This window comes from Carica papaya, chromosome 5, assembly GCF_054855325.1.
Source record: "Carica papaya isolate Zhongbai chromosome 5, ASM5485532v1, whole genome shotgun sequence".
In the NCBI taxonomy this organism is placed as follows: Eukaryota; Viridiplantae; Streptophyta; class Magnoliopsida; order Brassicales; family Caricaceae; genus Carica; species Carica papaya.
In genome coordinates, this window is record NC_142313.1 from 31,707,836 (window position 1) to 31,728,070 (window position 20,235).

A 20,235-nucleotide genomic window follows, 5' to 3' on the forward strand; every position below is an offset into this window, starting at 1 on the left:
GTATTTGCAGCGCGAAATTAAACAGGTGCGATCATACCAGCACTAATGCACCGGATCCCATCAGAACTCCGCAGTTAAGTGTGCTTGGGCGAGAGTAGTACTCGGATTGGAGACCTCCTGGGAAGTCCTCGTGTCGCACTAATTTTTTTTTCAGACGGGTCGTTCGACGTTACGCGCGACTTTAATTATGGTCCGCAGATTCATTCGCAAATGTGAGTCACGACGCCGTGGCATTTTACTTGATATTTGAACGAGAACGAGAGGTGCAGTGCGCACGCACAAGGAAACAAATGACGGGAGGGGGAAGAAAAGAGAAGGAGTGTATGTATTTGCAGCGCGAAATTAAACAGGTGCGATCCTACCAGCACTAAAGCTCCGGATCCCATCAGAACTCCGCAGTTAAGTGTGCTTGGGCGAGAGTAGTACTCGGATGTGTGACCACCTGGGAAGCTCTCGTGTTGCTCCTATTTTTTTTCGGATGGGTTGTTCGACGTTACGCGCGAATGGAATTATAAAACGCTGGTTCATTTGCAAAGGTGAGTCACGGTGCCGGGGCATATTACTTGATATTAGAACGAGAAAGAGAGATGCAGAGTGCACGCACAAGGAAACAAATGACGGGAGGGGGGATGGAAGGAGAAAGAGTTTATGTATTTGCAACGCAAAATTAAACGGGTGTGATCATACCAGCACTAATGCACCGGATCCCATCAGAACTCCGCAGTTAATTGTGTTTGTGCGAGAGTAGTACTCGGATGGGTGACCTCCTGGGAAGTCCTCGTGTCGCACTAATTTTTTTTTTTAGACGGGTCGTTCGACGTTAAGCGTGACTGGAACGAGGGTCCAGTGGTTTATACACAAATGTGAGTAAAGAAGCAGGGGCATTTTAATCGATATTAGAACGAGAAGGGGAGATGCAGAGTGCACGCACAAGTAAACAAATGACGGGAGGGGGGTTGGAAGGAGAAAGAGTGTATGTATTTGCAGTGCAGAATAAAACATGAGGGATCATACCAGCACAAATGCAACTGATTCTATCAGAACTCCGCAGTTAAGGGTGCTTGGGCGAGAAAAGTACTCGGATGGGTGACCTCATGCGAAGTCCTTATATTTCACCCATTTTCTTAGGAAGTCCTTGTGTTGCACCCATTTTTTTGCAGATGATTCTTTCGACGATACGCGCGACTTGAATTATGGTCCTCAGGTTTATTCGCAAATGTGAGTCACGGCACCGTAGCATTTTACTTTATATTAGAAGGAGCACGGGAGGTGCAGTGCGCACGCACAAGGAAACAAATGACGGGAGGGGGAAGAAAGGGGAATGAGTTTATGTATTTGCAGCGCAAAATTAAACAGGTGCGATCATACCAGCACAAATGCACCGGATCCCATCATAACTCCGTAGTTAAGTGTGCTTTGGTGAAAGTAGTACAATGATGGGTTACCTCGTGGGAAGTTCTCGTGTTGCACCCATTTTCTTTTTTTCAGATGTGCCGTTCGACGTTACGCGCGACTTTAATTATGGTCCGCAGATTTATTCGCAAATGTGAGTCACGACGCTGCGGCATTGTACTTGATATTTGAACGAGAACGAGAGGTGCAGTGCGCACGCACTTGGAAACAAATGACGGGAGGGGGAAGAAAGGAGAAGGAATTTATTTATTTGCAGCGCGAAATTAAACAGGTGCGATCATACCAACACTTTGCACCGGATCCCATCAGAACCCCGCAGTTAAGTGTGCTTGGGCGAGAGTAGTTCTTGGATGGGTGACCTCCTGGGAAGTCCTCATGTCTCACTAATTTTTTTTTTCAGACGGGTCGTTCGACTTTACGCGCAACTGGAACTAGGGTCCACTGGTTTATACGCAAATGTGAGTCAAGAAGCAGAGGCATTTCAATCGATATTAGAACGAGAAGGAGAGATGCAGAGTGCACGCACAAGGAAACAAATGACGGGTGGCGGGATGGAGGGAGCAAAAGTGTATGTATTTGCAGCACAGAATGAAACATGAGCAATCATACCAGCACCAATGCAACAGATTCTATCAGAACTCCACAAGTTAAGGGTCCTTGGGCGAGAGTAGCAGTAGGATGGGTGACCTCCTGCGAAGTCCTTATATTTCACCCATTTTTTTGCAGATAATTCTTTCAACGATACGCGCGACTTGAATTATGGTCCTCAGGTTTATTCGCAAATGTGAGTCACGGCACCGTAGCATTTTTTTTGATATTAAAATGAGCACGGTAGGTGCAGTGCGCACGCACAAGGAAACAAATGACGGGAGGGGGAAGAAAGGAGAAGGAGTTTATGTATTTGCAGCGCGGAATTAAACAGGTGCGATCATACCAACACTAATGCACCGGATCCCATCAGAACTCCGCAGTTAAGTGTGCTTGGGCGAGAGTAGTACTCGGATGGGTGACCTCCTGCGAAGTCCTCGTGTCGCACCAATTTTTTTTCAAACGAGTCGTTCGACGTTACGCGCGACTGAAACTAGGTTCCGCTGGTTTATACGCAAATGTGAGTCAAGAAGCAGGGGCATTTTAATCGATATTAGAACGAGAAGGATCGGTGCAGTGTGAACGCACAAGGAAACAATTGATGGGAGGGGGAGGGAAGGAGAAGGAGTGTATGTATTTGCAGCGCGAAATTAAACAGGTGCGATCATACCAGCACTAATGCACCGGATCCCATCAGAACTCTGTAGGTAAGGGTGCTTGGGGGAGAGTAGTACTAGCATGGGTTACCTCCTGCGAAGTCCTTATATTTCACCCATTTTCTTGTGAAATCCTCGTGTTGCACCCATTTTTTTGCAGATGATTCTTTCGACGTTACGCGCGACTTGAATTATGGTCCTCAGGTTTATTCGCAAATGTGAGTCACGTCGCCGTGGCATTTTACTTGATATTAGAACGAGTACGGGAGGTGCAGTGTGCACGCACAAGGAAACAAATGACAGGAGGAGGAAGAAAAGAGAAGGAGTGTATGTATTTGAAGCGCAAAATTAAACAAGTGGCATCATACCAGCATTAATGCACTAGATCGCATCACAACTCTGCAGTTAAGTGTGCTTGGGCGAGAGTAGTACTCAGATGGATGACCTCTTGGGAAGTCCTTGTATCGCAAACATTTTTTTTCAGATGGGTCGTTCGACGTTACGCGCGACTGGAACTATGGTCCGCTGGTTTATACGCAAATGTGAGTCAAGAATCAGGGGCATTTTAATCGATATTAGAACGAGAATGAGAGGTGCAGTGTGAACGCACAAGGAAACAAATGATGGGAGGGGGGGAGGGAAGAAGGAGTGTATGTATTTTCAGCACGAAATTAAACAGGTGCGGTCACACCAGCACAAATGCACCGGATCCCATCAGAACTCCGCAGTTAAGTGTGCTTTGGCGAAAGTAGTACAATGATGGGTTGCCTCCTGGGAAGTTCTCGTGTTGCACCCATTTTCTTTTTTTCAGATGTGCCGTTCGACGTTACGCGTGACTTTAATTATGGTCTGCAGATTTATTCGCAAATGTGAGTCACGGCGCCGTGGCATTTTACTTGATATTTGAACGAGAACGAGAGGTGCAGTGCGCACGCATAAGGAAACAAATGACGGGAGGGGGGATGGTGGGAGAAAAAGTCGATGTATTTGCAGCGCAGAATGAAACATGAGAAATCATACCAGCACCAATGCAACGGATTCTATAAGAACTCCGCAAGTTAAGGGTGCTTGGGCGAGAGTAGCACTAGGATGGGTGACCTCCTGCGAAGTCCTTATATTTCACCCATTTTCTTAGGAAGTCCTCGTGTTGCACCCATTTTTTTGCAGATGATTCTTTCGACGATACGCGTGACTTGAATTATGGTCATCAGGTTTATTCGCAAATGTGAGTCACGGTACCGTAGCATTTTACTTGATATTAGAACGAGCACGGGAGGTGCAGTGCACACGCACAAGGAAACAAATGACGGGAGGGGGGATGGAGGGAGAAAAAGTGTATGTATTTGCAGCGCAGAATGAAACATGAGTAATCATACCAGCACCAATGCAACGGATTCTATCAGAACTCCGCAAGTTAAGGGTGCTTGGGCGAGAGTAGCACTAGGATGGGTGACCTCCTGCGAAGTCCTTATATTTCACAAATTTTCTTAGGAAGTCCTTGTGTTGCACCCATTTTTTTGCAGATGATTCTTTCGACGATACGTGCGACTTGAATTATGGTCCTCAAGTTTATTCGCAAATGTGAGTCACGGCACCGTAGCATTTTACTTTATATTAGAAGGAGCACGGGAGGTGCAGTGCGCACGCACAAGGAAAAAAATGACGGAAGGGGGAAGAAAGGGGAATGAGTTTATGTATTTGCAGTGCAAAATTAAACAGGTGCGATCATACCAGCACAAATGCACCGCATCCCATCAGAACTCCGCAGTTAAGTGTGCTTTGGTGAGAGTAGTACAATGATGAGTTACCCCGTGGGAAGTTCTCGTGTTGCACCCATTTTCTTTTTTTCAGATGTGCCGTTCAACGTTACGCACGACTTTAATTATGGTCCGCAGATTTAATCGCAAATGTGAGTCACGGCGCCGTGGCATTGTACTTGATATTTGAACGAGAACGAGAGGTGCAGTGCGCACGCACAAGGAAAAAAATGACGGGAGGGGGAAGAAAGGAGAAGGAGTTTATGTATTTGCAGCGCGAAATTAAACAAGTGCGATCATACCAGCACTAATACACCGGATCCCATCAGAACTCTGCAGTTAAATGTGCTTGGGCGGGAGTAGTACTCGGATGGGTGACCTCCTGGGAAGTCCTCGTGTTGCACCAATTTTTTTTTCCAGACGGGTGGTTCGATGTTACGCGCGACTGGAACTAGGGTCCACTGGTTTATACGCAAATGTGAGTCAAGAAACAGGGGCATTTTAATCGATATTACAACGAGAAGGAGAGGTGCAGTGTGAACGCACAAGGAAACAATTGATGGGAGGGGGAGGGAAGGAGAAGAAGTGTATGTATTTTCAGCACGAAATGAAACAGGTGCGATCATACCAGCACTAATGCAACGGATTCTATCAGAACTCCGTAGGTAAGGGTGCTTGAGCGAGAGTAGTACTAGCATGGGTTACCTCCTGCGAAGTCCTTATATTTCACCCATTTTCTTGTGAAGTCCTCGTGTCGCACCAATTTTTTTTCAGACGGGTCGTTTGACGTTACGCGAGTCTGGAACTTGGGTCCGCTGGTTTATACGCAAATGTGAGTCAAGAAGCAGGGGTATTTTAATCGATATTAGAACCAGAATGAGAGGTGAAGTGTGAACGCACAAGGAAACAAATGACGGGAGGGGGAAGAAAGGAGAAGGAGTGTATGTATTTGCAGTGCGAAACTAAACAGGTGCGATCATACCAGCACTAAAGCCCCAGGTCCCATCAGAACTCCGCAGTTAAGTGTGCTTGGCGAGATTAGTACTCGGATGGTTGACCTCCTGGGAAGTCCTCGTGTCGCACCAATTTTTTTTCAGACGGGTCGTTCGACGTTACGAGTGTCTGGAACTAGGGTCCACTGGTTTATACGCAAATGTGAGTCAAGAAGCAGGGGCATTTCAATCGATATTAGAACGAGAATGAAAGGTGAAGTGTGAACGCACAAGGAAACAAATGACGGGAGGGGAAGAAAAGAGAAGGAGTGTATGTATTTGCAGCGCGAAATTAAACAGGTGCTATCATACCAGCACTAAAGCTCCGAATCCCATCAGAACTCCGCAGTTAAGTGTGCTTGGGCGAGAGTAGTACTCGGATGGGTGACCACCTGGTAAGCCCTCGTGTTGCACCTATTTTTTTTCGGATGGGTTGTTCGACGTTACGCGCGAATAGAATTATAAACTGCTGGTTCATTTGCAAAGGTGAGTCACGGTGCCGGGGCATATTACTTGATATTAGAACGAGAAAGAGAGATGCAGAACGCACGCATAAAGAAACATATGACGGGAGGGGGAAGAAAGGAGAAGGAGTTTATGTATTTGCAGCGCGGAATTAAACGCATGCGATCATACCACCACTAATGCACCGGATCCCATCATAACTCCGCATTCAAGTGTGCTTGGGCGGGAGTAGTACTCAGATGGGTGACCTCTTGGGAAGTCCTCGTGTCGCACCAATTTTTTTTCAGACGGGTCGTTTGACGTTACTCGCGACTGGAACTGGGGTCCGCTGGTTTATACGCAAATGTGAGTCAAGAAGCAGGGGCATTTTAATCGATATTAGAACGAGAAGGAGAGGTGCAGTGTGAACGCATAAGGAAACAATTGATGGGAGGGGGAGGGAAGGAGAAGGAGTATATGTATTTTCAGCACGAAATGAAACAGGTGCGATCATACCAGCACTAATGCAACGGATTCTATCAGAACTCCGTAGGTAAGGGTGCTTAGGTGAGAGTAGTACTAGCATGGGTTACCTCTTGCGAAGTCCTTATATTTCACCAATTTTCTTGTGAAGTCCTCGTGTTGCACCCAATTTTTTGCAGATGATTCCTTCGACGTTACGCGCGACTTGAATTATGGTCCTCAAGTTTATTCACAAATGTGAGTCACGGCGCTGAAGCATTTTACTTGATATTAGAACGAGAACGGGAGGTGTAGTGTGCACGCACAAGGAAACAAATGGCGGGAGGGGGAAGAAAGGGGAATGAGTTTATGTATTTGCAGCGCGAAATTAAACAGGTGCGATCATACCAGCTCTAATGCACCGGATCCCATCAGAACTCCGCAGTGAAGTGTGCTTGGGCGAGATTAGTACTCGGATAGGTGACCTCCTGGGAAGTCCTCGTGTCGCACTAATTTTTTTTCAGACGGGTTGTTCGACGTTACGCGCGTCTGGAACTAGGGTCTGCTGGTTTATACGCAAATGTGAGTCAAGAAGCAGGGGCATTTTAATCGATATTAGAACGAGAATGAGAGGTGAAGTGTGAACGCACAAGGAAACAAATGACGGGAGGGGGAGAAAGGAGAAGGAGTGTATGTATTTGCAGCGTGAAATTAAACAGGTGCTATCATACCAACACTAAAGCTCCGGATTCCATTAGAACTCCACAGTTAAGTGTGCTTTGACGAGAGTAGTACTCGGATGGGTGACCACCTGGGAAGCCCTCGTGTTGCACCTATTTTTTTTCGGATAGATTGTTCGACGTTACGCGCGAATGGAATTATAAACCGCTGGTTCATTTGCAAAGGTGAGTCACGGTGCCGGGGCATATTACTTGATATTAGAACGAGAAAGAGAGATACAGAGCGCACGCACAAGGAAACATTTGACGGGAAGGGGAAGAAGGGAGAAGGAGTTTATGTATTTGCAGCGCAAAATTAAACGGGGGCAATCATACCAGCACTAATGCACCAGATCCCATCAGAACTCCGCAGTTAAGTGTGGATGGGCGAGAGTAGTACTCGGATGGGTGACCTCCTGGGAAGTCCTCGTGTCGCACCAATTTTTTTTCAGACGGGTCGTTCGACGTTACGCGCGACTGGAACTAGGGTCCGTTGGTTTATACGCAAATGTGAGTCATGAAGCAGGGACATTTTAATCGATATTAGAACGAGAAGGAGAGGTGCAGTGTGAACGCACAAGGAAACAATTGATGGGAGGGGGAGGGAAGGAGAAGGAGTGTATGTCTTTTGAGCACGAAATGAAACAGGTGCGATCATACCAGCACTAATGCAACGGATTCTATCAAAACTCCGTAGGTAAGGGTGCTTGGGCGAGAGTAGTACTAGCATGGGTTACCTCCTGCGAAGTCCTTATATTTCACCCATTTTCTTGTGAAGTCCGCGTGTTGCACCCATTTTTTTGCAGATGATTCTTTCGACGTTAGGCGCGACTTGAATTATGGTTCTCAGGTTTATTCGCAAATGTGAGTCACGACGCTGTAGAATTTTACTTGATATTAGAACGAGAACGGGAGGTGCAGAGTGCACGCACAAGGAAACAAATGAAGGGAGGGGGGATAGAAGGAGAAAGAGTGTATGTATTTGCAGCGCAAAATTAAACAGGTGCGATCATACCAGCTCTAATGCACCGGATCCCATCAGAACTCCGCAGTTATGTGTGCTCAGGCGAGATTAGTGCTCGGATGGGTGACCTCCTGCGAAGTCCTTATATTTCACCCATTTTCTTGGGAAGTCATCATGTTGCACCCATCTTTTTGCAGATGATTCTTTCGACGTTACGTGCGACTTGATTTATGGTCCGCAGGTTTATTCGCAAATGTGAGTCACGGCACCGTGGCATTTTACTTGATATTAGAACGAGTACGGGAGGTGCAGTGCGTACCCACAAGGAAACAAATGACGGGATGAGGAAGAAAAGAGAAGGAGTGTATGTATTTGAAGCGCAAAATTAAACAAGTGGGATCATACCAGCACTAATGCACTGGATCCCATCAGAACTCTGCAGTTAAGTGTGCTTGGGCGAGAGTAGTGCTCGGATGGGTGACCTCTTGGGAATTCCTCGTATAGCAACAATTTTTTTTCAGATGGGTCGTTCGACGTTACGCGCGACTGGAATTATGGTCCGCTGGTTTATACGCAAATGTGAGTCAAGAAAAAGGGGCATTTTAATCGATTTTAGAACGAGAAAAAGAGGTGCAGTGTGAACGCACAAGGAAACAAATGATGGGAGGGGGGAGGGAAGAAGGAGTGTATGTATTTTCAGCACGAAATTAAACAGGTGCGGTCACACCAGCACAAATGCACCGGATCCCTTCAGAACTCCACAGTTAAGTGTGCTTTGGCGAAAGTAGTACAATGATGGGTTACCTCCTGGAAAGTTCTCGTGTTGCACCCATTTTCTTTTTTTCAGATGTGCCGTTCGACGTTACGCGCGACTTTAATTATGGTCCGCAGATTTATTCGCAAATGTGAGTCACGGCGCCGTGGCATTTTACTTGATATTTGAACAAGAACGGGAGATGCAGTGCGGACGCACAAGGAAAAAATGACGGGATGAGGAAGAAAAGAGAAGAAGTGTATGTATTTGAAGCGCAAAATTAAACAAGTGGCATCATACCAGCACTAATGCATTGGATCCCATCAGAATTCTGCAGTTAAGTGTGCTTGGGAGAGAGTAGTAGTCGGATGGGTGACCTCTTGGGAAGTCCTCGTATCGCAACAACTTTTTTTCAGATAGGTCGTTCGACATTACGCGCGACTGGAACTATGGTCCGCTGGTTTATACAAAAATGTTAGTCAAGAATTAGGGGCATTTTAATCGATATTAGAACGAGAAGGAGAGGTGCAGTGTGAACGCAGAAGGAAAAAAATGATGGGAGGGGGGAGGGAAGAAGGAGTGTATGTATTTTCAGAACGAAATTAAACAGATGCGGTCACACCAGCACAAATGCACCGGATCCCATCAGAACTCCGCGGTTAAGTGTGCTTTGGCGAAAGTAGTACAATGATGGGTTACCTCATGGGAAGTTCTCGTGTTGCACCCATTTTTTTCTTTTCAGATGTGCCGTTCGACGTTACGCGCGACTTTAATTATGGTCCGCAGATTTATTCGCAAATGTGAGTCACGGCGCCGTGGCATTTTACTTGATATTTGAACAAGAACGAGAGGTGCAGTGCGCACGCACAAGGAAACAAATGAGGGGAGGGGGGGAGGGAAGAAGGAGTGTATGTATTTTCAGCACGAAATTAAACAGGTGCGGTCATACCAGCACTAAAGCCCCGGATCCCATCAGAACTCCGCAGTTAGGTGTGCTTGGGCGAGAGTAGTACTCGGACGGGTGACCACTTGGGAAGCCCTCGTGTTGCACCTTTTTTTTCTCGGATGGGTTGTTCGACGTTACGCGCGAATGGAATTATAAACCGCTGGTTCATTTGCAAAGGTGAGTCACGGTGCCGGGGCATATTACTTGATATTAGAACGAGAAAGAGAGATGCAGAGTGCTCGCACAAGGAAACAAATGACGGGAGGGGGGATGGGAGGAGAAAGAGTGCATGTATTTGCAGCGCAGAATGAAACATGAGGGATCATAGCAGCACTAATGCAACGGATTCTATCAGAACTCCGCAGTTAAGGGTGCTTGGGCGAGAAAAGTACTCGGATGGGTGACCTCCTGCGAAGTCCTTATATTTCACCCATTTTCTTGGGAGGTCCTCGTGTTGCACCCATCTTTTTGTAGATGATTCTTTCGACGTTACGCGCGACTTGATTTATGGTCCGCAGGTTTATTCGCAAATGTGAGTCATGGCGCCGTGGCATTTTACTTGATATTAGAACAAGTACGGGAGGTGCAGTTCGCACGCACAAGAAAACAAATGATGGGAGGAGGAAGAAAAGAGAAGGAGTGTATGTATTTGAAGCGCAAAATTAAACAAGTGGCATCATACCAGCACTAATGCACTAGATCCCATCAGAACTCTGCAGTTAAGTGTGCTTGGGCGAGAGTAGTACTCGGATGGGTGACCTCTTGGGAAGTCCTCGTATCGCAACAATTTTTTTTCAGATGGGTCGTTCGACGTTACGCGCGACTAGAACTATGGTCCGCTGGTTTATACGCAAATGTGAGTCAAGAATCAGAGGCATTTTAATCGATATTCGAACGAGAAGGAGAGGTGCAGTGTGAACGCACAAGGAAACAAATGATGAGAGGGGGGGAGGGAAGAAGGAGTGTATGTATTTTCAGCTCGAAATTAAACAGGTGCGGTCACACCAGCACTAATGCACCGGATCCCATCAGAACTCCGCAGTTAAGTGTGCTTTGGCGAAAGTAGTACAATGATGGGTTACCTCCTGGGAAGTTCTCGTGTTGCACCCATTTTTTTTTTTCAGATGTGCCGTTCGACGTTACGCACGACTTTAATTATGGTCCGCAGATTTATTCGCAAATGTGAGTCACGGCGCCGTGGCATTTTACTTGATATTTGAACGAGAACGAGAGGTGCAGTGCGCACGCAGAAGGAAACAAATGACGGAGGGGGAAGAAAGGAGAAGGAGTGTATGTATTTGCAGCGCGAATTTAAACAGGTGCGATCATACCAGCACTACAGTCCCGGATCCCATCAGAACTCCGTAGCTAAATGTGCTTGGGTGAGAGTAGTACTCGGATCGGTGACCACCTGGGAAGCCCTCGTGTTGCACCTATTCTTTTTCGGATGGGTTGTTCGACGTTACGCGCGAATGGAATTATAAACCGCTGGTTCATTTTCAAAGGTGAGTCACGGTGCCGGGGCATATTACTTGATATTAGAACGAGAAAGAGAGATGCAGAGTGCACGCACAAGGAAACAAATGACAGGAGGGGGGATGGGAGGAGAAAGAGTGTATGTATTTGCAGTGCAGAATGAAACATGAGGGATCATACCAGCACTAATGCAACGGATTCTATCAGAACTCCGCAGTTAAGGGTGCTTGGGCGAGAAAAGTACTCGGATTGGTGACCTCCTGCGAAGTCCTTATATTTCACCCATTTTCTTGGGAGATCCTCGTGTTGCACCCATCTTTTTGCAGATGATTCTTTCGACGTTACGGGCGACTTGATTTATGGTCCGCAGGTTTATTCACAAATTTGAGTCACGGCGCCGTGGCATTTTACTTGATATTAGAAGGAGTACGGGAGGTGCAGTGCGCACGCACAAGGAAACAAATGACGGGAGGAGGAAGAAAAGAGAAAGAGTGTATGTATTTGAAGCGCAAAATTAAACAAGTGGCATCATACCCACACTTATGCACTGGATCCCATCAGAACTCTGCAATCAAGTGTGCTTGGGCGAGAGTAATACTCGGATGGGTGACCTCTTGGGAAGTCCTCGTATCGTAACAATTTTTTTTCAGATGGGTCGTTCGACGTTACGCGCAACTGGAACTATGGTCCGCTGGCTTATACGCAAATGTGAGTCAAGAAGCAGGGGTATTTTAATCGATATTAGAACGAGAATGAGAGGTGAAGTGTGAACGCACAAGGAAACAAATGATGGGAGGGGGAAGAAATGAGAAGGAGTGTATGTATTTGCAGCGCGAATTTAAACAGGTGCGACCATACCAGCACTACAGTCCCGGATCCCATCAGAACTCCGCAGCTAAGTGTGCTTGGGTGAGAGTAGTACTCGGATCGGTGACCACCTGGGAAGCCCTCGTGTTGCACCTATTTTTTTTCGGATGGGTTGTTCGACGTTACGCGCGAATGGAATTATAAACCGCTGGTTCATTTTCAAAGGTGAGTCACGGTGCCGGGGCATATTACTTGATATTAGAACGAGAAAGAGAGATGTAGAGTGCACGCACAAGGAAACAAATGACAGGAGGGGGGATGGGAGGAGAAAGAGTGTATGTATTTGCAGTGCAGAATGAAACATGAGGGATCATACCAGCACTAATGCAACGGATTCTATCAGAACTCCGCAGTTAAGGGTGCTTGGGCGAGAAAAGTACTCGGATGGGTGACCTCCTGCGAAGTCCTTATATTTCACCCATTTTCTTGGGAGATCCTCGTGTTGCACCCATCTTTTTGCAGATGATTCTTTCGACGTTACGGGCGACTTGATTTATGGTCCGCAGGTTTATTCACAAATGTGAGTCACGGCGCCGTGGCATTTTACTTGATATTAGAAGGAGTACGGGAGGTGTAGTGCGCACGCACAAGGAAACAAATGACGGGAGGAGGAAGAAAAGAGAAAGAGTGTATGTATTTGAAGTGCAAAATTAAACAAGTGGCATCATACCCACACTTATGCACTGGATCCCATCAGAACTCTGCAATCAAGTGTGCTTGGGCGAGAGTAATACTCGGATGGGTGACCTCTTGGGAAGTCCTCGTATCGTAACAATTTTTTTTCAGATGGGTCGTTCGATGTTACGCGAAACTGGAACTATGGTCCGCTGGCTTATACGCAAATGTGAGTCAAGAATTAGGGGTATTTTAATCGATATTAGAACGAGAAGGAGAGGTGCAGTGTGAACGCTCAAGGAAACAAATGATGGGAGGGGGGGAGGGAAGAAGGAGTGTATGTATTTTCAACACGAAATTAAACAGGTGCGGTCACACCAGCACAAATGCACTGGATCCCATCAGAAGTCCGCAGTTAAGTGTGCTTTGGCGAAAGCAGTACAATGATGGGGTACCTCCTGGGAGGTTCTCGTGTTGCACCCATTTTCTTTTTTTCAGATGTGCCATTCGACGTTACGCGCGACTTTAATTATGGTCCGCAGTTTTATTCGCAAATGTGAGTCACGGCGCCGTGGCATTTTACCTAATATTTGAACGAGAACGAGAGGTGCAGTGCGCACGCACAAGGAAACAAATGACGGGAGGGGGGAAGAAAGGAGAAGGAGTTTATGTATTTGCAGCGCGGAATTAAACTGGTGCGATCATAACAGCACTAATGCACCGGATCCCATCAGAACTCCGCAGTTAAGTGTGCTTGGGCGAGAGTAATACTCGGATGGGTGACCTCTTGGGAAGTCCTCGTGTCGCACCAATTTTTTTTCAGACGGGTCGTTCGACGTTACGCGCGACTGGAATTGGGGTCCGCTGGTTTATACGCAAATGTGAGTTAAGAAGTAGGGGCATTTTAATCGATATTAGAACGAGAAGGAGAGGTGCAGTGTGAGCGCATAAGGAAGCAATTGATGGGAGGGGGAGGGAAGGAGAAGGAGTGTATGTCTTTTCAGCACGAAATGAAACAGGTGCGATCATACCAGTACTAATGCAGCGGATTCTATCAGAACTCCGTAGGTAAAGGTGCTTGGGCGAGAGTAGTACTAGCATGGGTTACCTCCTGCGAAGTCCTTATATTTCACCCATTTTCTTGTGAAGTTCTCGTGTTGCACCCATTTTTTTGCAGATGATTCTTTTGACGTTACGCGCGGCTTGAATTATGGTCCTCAGGTTTATTCGCAAATGTGAGTCACGGCGCTGTAGCATTTTACTTGATATTAGAACGAGAACGGGAGCTGCAGTGCGCACGCACAAAGAAACAAATGACGGGAGGGAGACGAAAGGGGAATGAGTTTATCTATTTGCAGCGCGAAATTAAATAGATGAAATCATTCCATCACTAATGCACCGGATCCCATCAGAACTCCGCAGTGAAGTCTGTTTGGGCGAGATTAGTACTCGGATGGGTGACCTCCTGGGAAGTCCTCGTGTCGCACCAATTTTTTTTCAAACGGGTCATTTGACGTTACGCGCGTCTGGAACTAGGGTCCGCTGGTTTATACGCAAATGTGAGTCAAGAAGCAGGGGCATTTTATGCGATATTAGAACGAGAATGAGAGGTGAAGTGTGAACGCACAAGGAAACAAATGACGGGAGGGGGAAGAATGAGAAGGAGTGTATGTATTTGCAGCACGAAATTAAACAGGTGCTATCATACCAGCACTAAAGGTCCGGATCTCATCAGAACTCCGCAGTTAAGTGTGCTTGGGCGAGAGTAGTACTCGAATGGGTCACCACCTGAGAAGCCCTCGTGTTGTACCTATTTTTTTTCGGATGGGTTGTTCGACGTTATGCGTGAATGGAATTATAAACCGCTGGTTCATTTGCAAAGGTGAGTCACGGTGCCGGGGCATATTACTTGATATTAGAACGAGAAAGAGAGATGCAGAGTGCACGCACAAGGAAACAAATGACGGGAGGGGGGATGGAAGGAGAAAGAGTGTATGTATTTGCAGTGCAGAATGAAACATGAGGGATCATACCAGCACTAATGCAACGGATTCTATCAGAACTCCGCAGTCAAGGATGCTTGGGCGAAAAAAGTACTCAGATGAGTGACCTCCTGCGAAGTCCTTATATTTCACCCATTTTCTTGGGAGGTCCTCGTGTTGCACCCGTCTTTTTGCAGATGATTCTTTCGATGTTATGCGCGACTTGATTTATGGTCCGCAGGTTTATTCGCAAATGTGAGTCACGGCGCCGTGGCATTTTACTTGATATTAGAACTATTACGGGAGGTGCAGTGCGCACGCACAAGGAAACAAATGATGGGATGAGGAAGAAAAGAGAAGGAGTGTATGTATTTGAAGTGCAAAATTAAACAAGTGGCATCATACCAGCACTAATGCACTGGATCCCATCAGAACTCTGCAGTTAAGTTTGCTTGGGAGAGAATAGTACTCGGATGGGTGACCTCTTGGGAAGTCCTCATATCGCAACAATTTTTTTTTAGATGGGTCGTTCGACGTTTCGCGCGACTGGAACTATGGTCCGCTTGTTTATACGCAAATGTGAGTCAAGAATCAGGGGCATTTTAATCGATATTAGAACGAGAAGGAGAGGTGCATTGTGAACGCACAAGGAAACAAATGATGGGAGGGGGGGAGGGAAGAAGGAGTGTATGTATTTTCAGCACGAAATTAAACAAGTGCGGTCACACCAGCACAAATGCACCGGATCCCATCAGAACTCCACAGTTAATTGTTCTTTGGCGATAGTAGTACAATGATGGGTTACCTCCTGGGAAGTTCTCGTGTTGCACCCATTTTCTTTTTTCCAGATGTGCCGTTCGACGTTATGCTCGACTTTAATTATGGTCCGCAGATTTATTCACAAATGTGAGTCACGGCTTCGTGGCATTTTACTTGATATTTGAACGAGAACGAGAGGTGCAGTGCGCACGCACTAGGAAACAAATGACGGGAGGGGGGAAGAAAGGAGAAGGAGTTTATGTATTTGCAGCGCGGAATTAAACTGGTGCGATCATACCAGCACTAATGCACCGGATCCCATCAGAACTCCGCAGTTAAGTGTGCTTGGGCGAGAGTAATACTCGGATGGGTGACCTCTTGGGAAGTCCTCGTGTCGCACCAATTTTTTTTCAGACGGGTCGTTCGACGTTACGCGTGACTGGAACTGGGGTCCGCTGGTTTATACGCAAATGTGAGTTAATAAGCAGGGGCATTTTAATCGATATTAGAACGAGAAGGAGAGGTGCAGTGTGAGCGCATAAGGAAGCAATTGATGGGAGGGGGAGGGAAGGAGAAGGAGTGTATGTCTTTTCAGCACGAAATGAAACAGGTGCGATCATACCAGTACTAATGCAGCGGATTCTATCAGAACTCCGTAGGTAAGGGTGCTTGGGCGAGAGTAGTACTAGCATGGGTTACCTCCGGCGAAGTCCTTATATTTCACCCATTTTCTTAGGAAGTCCTCGTGTTGTACCTATTTTTTTGCAGATGATTCTTTCGACGATACACGTGACTTGATTTATGGTCCGTAGGTTTATTCGCAAATGTGAGTCACGGCGCCGTGGCATTTTACTTGATATTAGAACGAGCACGGGAGGTACAGTGCGCACGCACAAGGAAACAAATGACGGGAGGGGGAAGAAAGGAGAAGGAGTTTATGTATTTGCAGCGCGGAATTAAACGGGTGCGATCATACCAGAACTAATGCACCGGATCCCATCAGAACTCCGCAGTCAAGTGTGCTTGGGCGAGAGTAGTACTCGGATTGGTGACCTCCTGGGAAGTCCTCGTGTCGCACCAATTTTTTTTTAGACGGGTAGTTCGACGTTACGAGCGACTGGAACTACGGTCCGCTAGTTTATACGCAAATGTGAGTCAAGAAGCAGGGGCATTTTAATCGATATTAGAACGAGAATGAGAGGTGCAGTGTGAAGGCACAAGGAAAGAATTGATGGGAGGGGAAGGGAAGGAAAAGGAGTGTATGTATTTTCAGCACGAAATGAAACAGGTGCGATCATACCAGCACTAATGCAACGGATTCTATCAGAACTCCGTAGGTAAGGGTGCTTGGGCGAAAGTAGTACTAGCATGGGTTACCTCCTGCGAAGTCCTTATATTTCACCTATTTTCTTGTGAAGTCCTCGTGTTGCACCCATTTTTTTGCAGATGATTCTTTCGACGTTATGCGCGACTTGAATTGTGGTCCTCAAGTTTATTCGCAAATGTGAGTCACGGCGCTGTAGCATTTTACTTGATATTAGAACGATAACGGGAGGTGCAGTGCGCACGCACAAGGAAACAAATGACGGGAGGGGGAAGAAAGGGGAATGAGTTTATGTATTTGCAGCGCGAAATTAAACAGGTGCGATCATACCAGCATTAATGCACCGAATCCCATCAGAACTCCGCAGTGAAGTGTGCTTGGGCGAGATTAGTACTCGGATGGGTGACCTCCTGGGAAGTCCTCGTGTCGCACCAATTTTTTGTCAGACGGGTCATTCGATGTTACGCGCGTCTGGAACTAGGGTCCGCTGGTTTATACGCAAATGTGAGTCAAGAAGCAGGGGCATTTTAATCGATATTAGAACGAGAATGAGAGGTGAAGTGTGAATGCACAAGGAAACAAATGACGGGAGGGGGAAGAAAGGAGAAGGAGTGTATGTATTTGCAGCGCGAAATTAAACAGATGCAATCATACCAGCACTAAAGCCTCGAATCCCATCAGAACTCCTTAGTTAAGTGTGCTTGGGCGAGAGTAGTACAATGATGGGTGACCACTTGGGAAGCCCTCGTGTTGCACCTATTTTTTTTCGGATGGGTTGTTCGACGTTACGCGCGAATGGAATTATAAACCGCTGGTTCATTTGCAAAGGTGAGTCACGGTGCCGGGGCATATTACTTAATATTAGAACGAGAAAGAGAGATGCAGAGTGCGCGCACAAGGAAACAAATGATGGGAGGGGGAAGAAAAGAGAAGGAGTTTATGTATTTGCAGCGCAAAATTAATCAGGTGTGATCATACCAGCACTAATGCAACAGATCCCATCATAACTCCGCAGTTAAGTGTGCTTGGGCGAGAGTAGTACTCGGATGGGTGACCACTTGGGAAGTCCTCGTGTTGCATCCATTTTTTTGTTGATGATTCTTTCGACGTTACGCGCGACTTGAATTATGGTCCTCAGGTTTATTCGCAAATGTGAGTCACCACGCTGTAGCATTTTACTTGATATTAGAACGAGAACGGGAGGTGCAGTGCGCACGCACAAGGAAACAAATGATGGGAGGGGGAATAAAGGGGAATGAGTTTATGTATTTGTAGCGCAAAATTAAACAGGTGCGATCATACCAGAACTAATGCACCGGATCCCATCAGAACTCCGCAGTGAAGTGTGCTTGGGCGAGATTAGTACTCGGATGGGTGACCTCCTGGGAAGTCCTCCTGTCACACAAATTTTTTTTTTCAGACTGGAAATTCGACATTACGCGCGACTGGAATTAGGGTTCACTGGTTTATACGTAAATGTGAGTCAAGAAGTAGGGGCATTTTAATCGATATTAGAACGAGAATGAGAGGTGAAGTGTGAACGCACAAGGAAACAAATGACGGAAGGGGAAGAAAGGAGAAGGAGTGTATGTATTTGCAGCGCGAAATTAAACTTGTGCGATCATACCAGCACTAAATCTCCGGATCCCATCAGAACTCCACAGTTAAGTGTGCTTGGGCGAGGGTAGTACTCGGATGGGTGACCACTTGGGAAGCCCTCGTGTTGCACCTATTTTTTTTCGGATGGGTTGTTCGACGTTACGCGCGAATGGAATTATAAACCGCTGGTTTATTTACAAAGGTGAGTCACGGTGCCGTGGCATATTACTTGATATTAGAACGAGAAAGAGAGATGCAGAGTGCACCCACAAGGAAACAAATGACGGGAGGGGGGATGGGCGGAGAAAGAGTGTATGTATTTGCAGTGCAGAATGAAACATGAGGGATCATACCAGCACTAATGCAACGGATTCTATCAGAACTCCGTAGTTAAGGGTGCTTGGGCGAGAAAAGTACTCGGATGGGTGACCTCCTGCGAAGTCCTTATATTTTGCCCATTTTCTTGGGAGGTCCTTGTGTTGCACCCATCTTTTTGTAGATGATTCTTTCGACGTTACGCGCGACTTGATTTATGGTCTGCAGGTTTATTCGCAAATGTGAGTCACGGTGCCGTGGTATTTTACTTGATATTAGAAGGAGTACGGGAGGTGCAGTGCGCACGCACAAGGAAACAAATGACGGGAGGAGGAAGAAAAGAGAAGGAGTGTATGTATTTGAAGTGCAAAATTAAACAAGTGGCATCATACAAGCACTAATGCACTGGATCCCATCAGAACTCTACAGTCAAGTGTGCTTGGGCGAGAGTAGTACTCGGATGGGTGACCTCTTGGGAAGTCCTCGTATCGCAACAATTTTTTTTCAGATGGGTCGTTCGACGTTACGCGCGACTGGAACTATGGTCCGCTGGTTTATACGCAAATGTGAGTCAAGAATCAGGGCATTTTAATCGATATTAGAACGAGATTGAGAGGTGCAGTGTGAACGCACAAGGAAACAAATGATGGGGGGGGGATGGAAGAAGGAGTGCATGTATTTTCAGCACGAAATTAAACAGGTGCGGTCACACCAGGACAAATGCACCGGATCCCATCAGAACTCCGCAGTTAAGTGTGCTTTGGCGGAAGTAGTACAATGATGGGTTATCTCCTGGGATGTTCTCGTGTTGCATCCATTTTCTTTTCTTCAGATTTGCCATTCGACGTTACGCGCGACTTTAATTATGGTCGCAGATTTATTCGCAAATGTGAGTCACGGTGCCGGGGCATATTCCTTGATATTAGAACGAGAACGAGAGATGCAGAGTGCACGCACAAGGAAACAAATGACAGGAGGGGGGATGGAAGGAGAAAGAGTTTATGTATTTGCAGCGCGAAATTAAACGGGTGCGATCATACCAGCACTATTGCACCGGATCCCATCAGAACTCCGCAGTTAAGTGTGCTTGGGCGAGTGTAGTACTCGGATGGGTGACCTCTTGGGAAGTCCTTGTGTCGCACTAATTTTTTTTTCAGACGGGTCGTTCGACGTTACGAGCTACTGGAACTAGGGTCCACTGGTTTATACGCAAATGTGAGTCAAGAAGCTGGGGCATTTTAATCGATATTAGAACGAGAAGGAGAGATGCAGAGTGCACGCACAAGGAAACAAATGACGGGAGGGGGGATGGAGGGAGAAAAAGTGTATGTATTTGCAGCACAGAATGAAACATGAGCAATCATACCAGCACCAATGCAACGGATTCTATCAGAACTCCGCAAGTTAAGGGTGCTTGGGCGAGAGTAGCACTAGGATGGGTGACCTCCTGCGAAGTCCTTATATTTCACCAATTTTCTTAGGAAGTCCTCGTGTTGCACCCATTTTTTTACAGATGATTCTTTCGACGATACGCACGACTTGAATTATGGTTCTCAGGTTTATTCGCAAATGTGAGTCACGGCACCGTAGCATTTTACTTGAT

At 46.6% G+C, this 20,235-nt stretch overlaps 5 non-coding genes and 33 pseudogenes across 5 annotated transcripts; all 38 read left to right on the forward strand.

The window, feature by feature from the left end:
- Window positions 1-23: 23 nt before the first annotated feature.
- On the forward strand, window positions 24-142 carry LOC148265157 (5S ribosomal RNA; annotated as a pseudogene).
- Window positions 143-348: 206 nt separating this feature from the next.
- Window positions 349-467, forward strand: LOC148265158 (5S ribosomal RNA; annotated as a pseudogene).
- Window positions 468-673: 206 nt separating this feature from the next.
- Window positions 674-792, forward strand: LOC148265159 (5S ribosomal RNA; annotated as a pseudogene).
- A 562-nt stretch (window positions 793-1,354) lies between these two features.
- LOC148265160 (5S ribosomal RNA) lies at window positions 1,355-1,473 on the forward strand (annotated as a pseudogene).
- An 860-nt stretch (window positions 1,474-2,333) lies between these two features.
- Window positions 2,334-2,452, forward strand: LOC148265161 (5S ribosomal RNA). Its single transcript, XR_015820224.1, has one exon. It is a non-coding gene; the product is annotated as a 5S ribosomal RNA (ribosomal RNA).
- A 205-nt stretch (window positions 2,453-2,657) lies between these two features.
- Window positions 2,658-2,776, forward strand: LOC148265162 (5S ribosomal RNA; annotated as a pseudogene).
- Window positions 2,777-3,334: 558 nt separating this feature from the next.
- LOC148265163 (5S ribosomal RNA) lies at window positions 3,335-3,453 on the forward strand (annotated as a pseudogene).
- Window positions 3,454-4,374: 921 nt separating this feature from the next.
- LOC148265164 (5S ribosomal RNA) lies at window positions 4,375-4,493 on the forward strand (annotated as a pseudogene).
- Window positions 4,494-4,702: 209 nt separating this feature from the next.
- On the forward strand, window positions 4,703-4,821 carry LOC148265165 (5S ribosomal RNA). The gene has a single exon (XR_015820486.1). It is a non-coding gene; the product is annotated as a 5S ribosomal RNA (ribosomal RNA).
- Window positions 4,822-5,382: 561 nt separating this feature from the next.
- Window positions 5,383-5,500, forward strand: LOC148265166 (5S ribosomal RNA; annotated as a pseudogene).
- A 204-nt stretch (window positions 5,501-5,704) lies between these two features.
- On the forward strand, window positions 5,705-5,823 carry LOC148265167 (5S ribosomal RNA; annotated as a pseudogene).
- Window positions 5,824-6,028: 205 nt separating this feature from the next.
- Window positions 6,029-6,147, forward strand: LOC148265168 (5S ribosomal RNA; annotated as a pseudogene).
- Window positions 6,148-6,706: 559 nt separating this feature from the next.
- LOC148265169 (5S ribosomal RNA) lies at window positions 6,707-6,825 on the forward strand (annotated as a pseudogene).
- A 204-nt stretch (window positions 6,826-7,029) lies between these two features.
- Window positions 7,030-7,148, forward strand: LOC148265170 (5S ribosomal RNA; annotated as a pseudogene).
- A 205-nt stretch (window positions 7,149-7,353) lies between these two features.
- Window positions 7,354-7,472, forward strand: LOC148265171 (5S ribosomal RNA; annotated as a pseudogene).
- A 914-nt stretch (window positions 7,473-8,386) lies between these two features.
- LOC148265172 (5S ribosomal RNA) lies at window positions 8,387-8,505 on the forward strand (annotated as a pseudogene).
- A 203-nt stretch (window positions 8,506-8,708) lies between these two features.
- On the forward strand, window positions 8,709-8,827 carry LOC148265173 (5S ribosomal RNA; annotated as a pseudogene).
- A 530-nt stretch (window positions 8,828-9,357) lies between these two features.
- On the forward strand, window positions 9,358-9,476 carry LOC148265174 (5S ribosomal RNA; annotated as a pseudogene).
- A 208-nt stretch (window positions 9,477-9,684) lies between these two features.
- On the forward strand, window positions 9,685-9,803 carry LOC148265175 (5S ribosomal RNA; annotated as a pseudogene).
- Window positions 9,804-10,364: 561 nt separating this feature from the next.
- LOC148265176 (5S ribosomal RNA) lies at window positions 10,365-10,482 on the forward strand (annotated as a pseudogene).
- Window positions 10,483-10,686: 204 nt separating this feature from the next.
- On the forward strand, window positions 10,687-10,805 carry LOC148265177 (5S ribosomal RNA; annotated as a pseudogene).
- A 207-nt stretch (window positions 10,806-11,012) lies between these two features.
- On the forward strand, window positions 11,013-11,131 carry LOC148265178 (5S ribosomal RNA; annotated as a pseudogene).
- Window positions 11,132-12,015: 884 nt separating this feature from the next.
- Window positions 12,016-12,134, forward strand: LOC148265179 (5S ribosomal RNA; annotated as a pseudogene).
- An 883-nt stretch (window positions 12,135-13,017) lies between these two features.
- Window positions 13,018-13,136, forward strand: LOC148265180 (5S ribosomal RNA; annotated as a pseudogene).
- A 210-nt stretch (window positions 13,137-13,346) lies between these two features.
- Window positions 13,347-13,465, forward strand: LOC148265181 (5S ribosomal RNA). The gene has a single exon (XR_015820561.1). It is a non-coding gene; the product is annotated as a 5S ribosomal RNA (ribosomal RNA).
- A 559-nt stretch (window positions 13,466-14,024) lies between these two features.
- On the forward strand, window positions 14,025-14,143 carry LOC148265182 (5S ribosomal RNA; annotated as a pseudogene).
- A 204-nt stretch (window positions 14,144-14,347) lies between these two features.
- LOC148265183 (5S ribosomal RNA) lies at window positions 14,348-14,466 on the forward strand (annotated as a pseudogene).
- Window positions 14,467-15,349: 883 nt separating this feature from the next.
- Window positions 15,350-15,468, forward strand: LOC148265184 (5S ribosomal RNA; annotated as a pseudogene).
- A 210-nt stretch (window positions 15,469-15,678) lies between these two features.
- LOC148265185 (5S ribosomal RNA) lies at window positions 15,679-15,797 on the forward strand. Its single transcript, XR_015820920.1, has one exon. It is a non-coding gene; the product is annotated as a 5S ribosomal RNA (ribosomal RNA).
- Window positions 15,798-16,356: 559 nt separating this feature from the next.
- LOC148265186 (5S ribosomal RNA) lies at window positions 16,357-16,475 on the forward strand (annotated as a pseudogene).
- A 559-nt stretch (window positions 16,476-17,034) lies between these two features.
- On the forward strand, window positions 17,035-17,153 carry LOC148265187 (5S ribosomal RNA; annotated as a pseudogene).
- A 205-nt stretch (window positions 17,154-17,358) lies between these two features.
- Window positions 17,359-17,477, forward strand: LOC148265188 (5S ribosomal RNA; annotated as a pseudogene).
- A 205-nt stretch (window positions 17,478-17,682) lies between these two features.
- LOC148265189 (5S ribosomal RNA) lies at window positions 17,683-17,801 on the forward strand (annotated as a pseudogene).
- A 205-nt stretch (window positions 17,802-18,006) lies between these two features.
- LOC148265190 (5S ribosomal RNA) lies at window positions 18,007-18,125 on the forward strand (annotated as a pseudogene).
- Window positions 18,126-18,331: 206 nt separating this feature from the next.
- On the forward strand, window positions 18,332-18,450 carry LOC148265191 (5S ribosomal RNA; annotated as a pseudogene).
- A 561-nt stretch (window positions 18,451-19,011) lies between these two features.
- Window positions 19,012-19,129, forward strand: LOC148265192 (5S ribosomal RNA; annotated as a pseudogene).
- Window positions 19,130-19,330: 201 nt separating this feature from the next.
- LOC148265193 (5S ribosomal RNA) lies at window positions 19,331-19,449 on the forward strand (annotated as a pseudogene).
- Window positions 19,450-19,658: 209 nt separating this feature from the next.
- On the forward strand, window positions 19,659-19,777 carry LOC148265194 (5S ribosomal RNA). The gene has a single exon (XR_015820303.1). It is a non-coding gene; the product is annotated as a 5S ribosomal RNA (ribosomal RNA).
- Window positions 19,778-20,235: the final 458 nt, after the last annotated feature.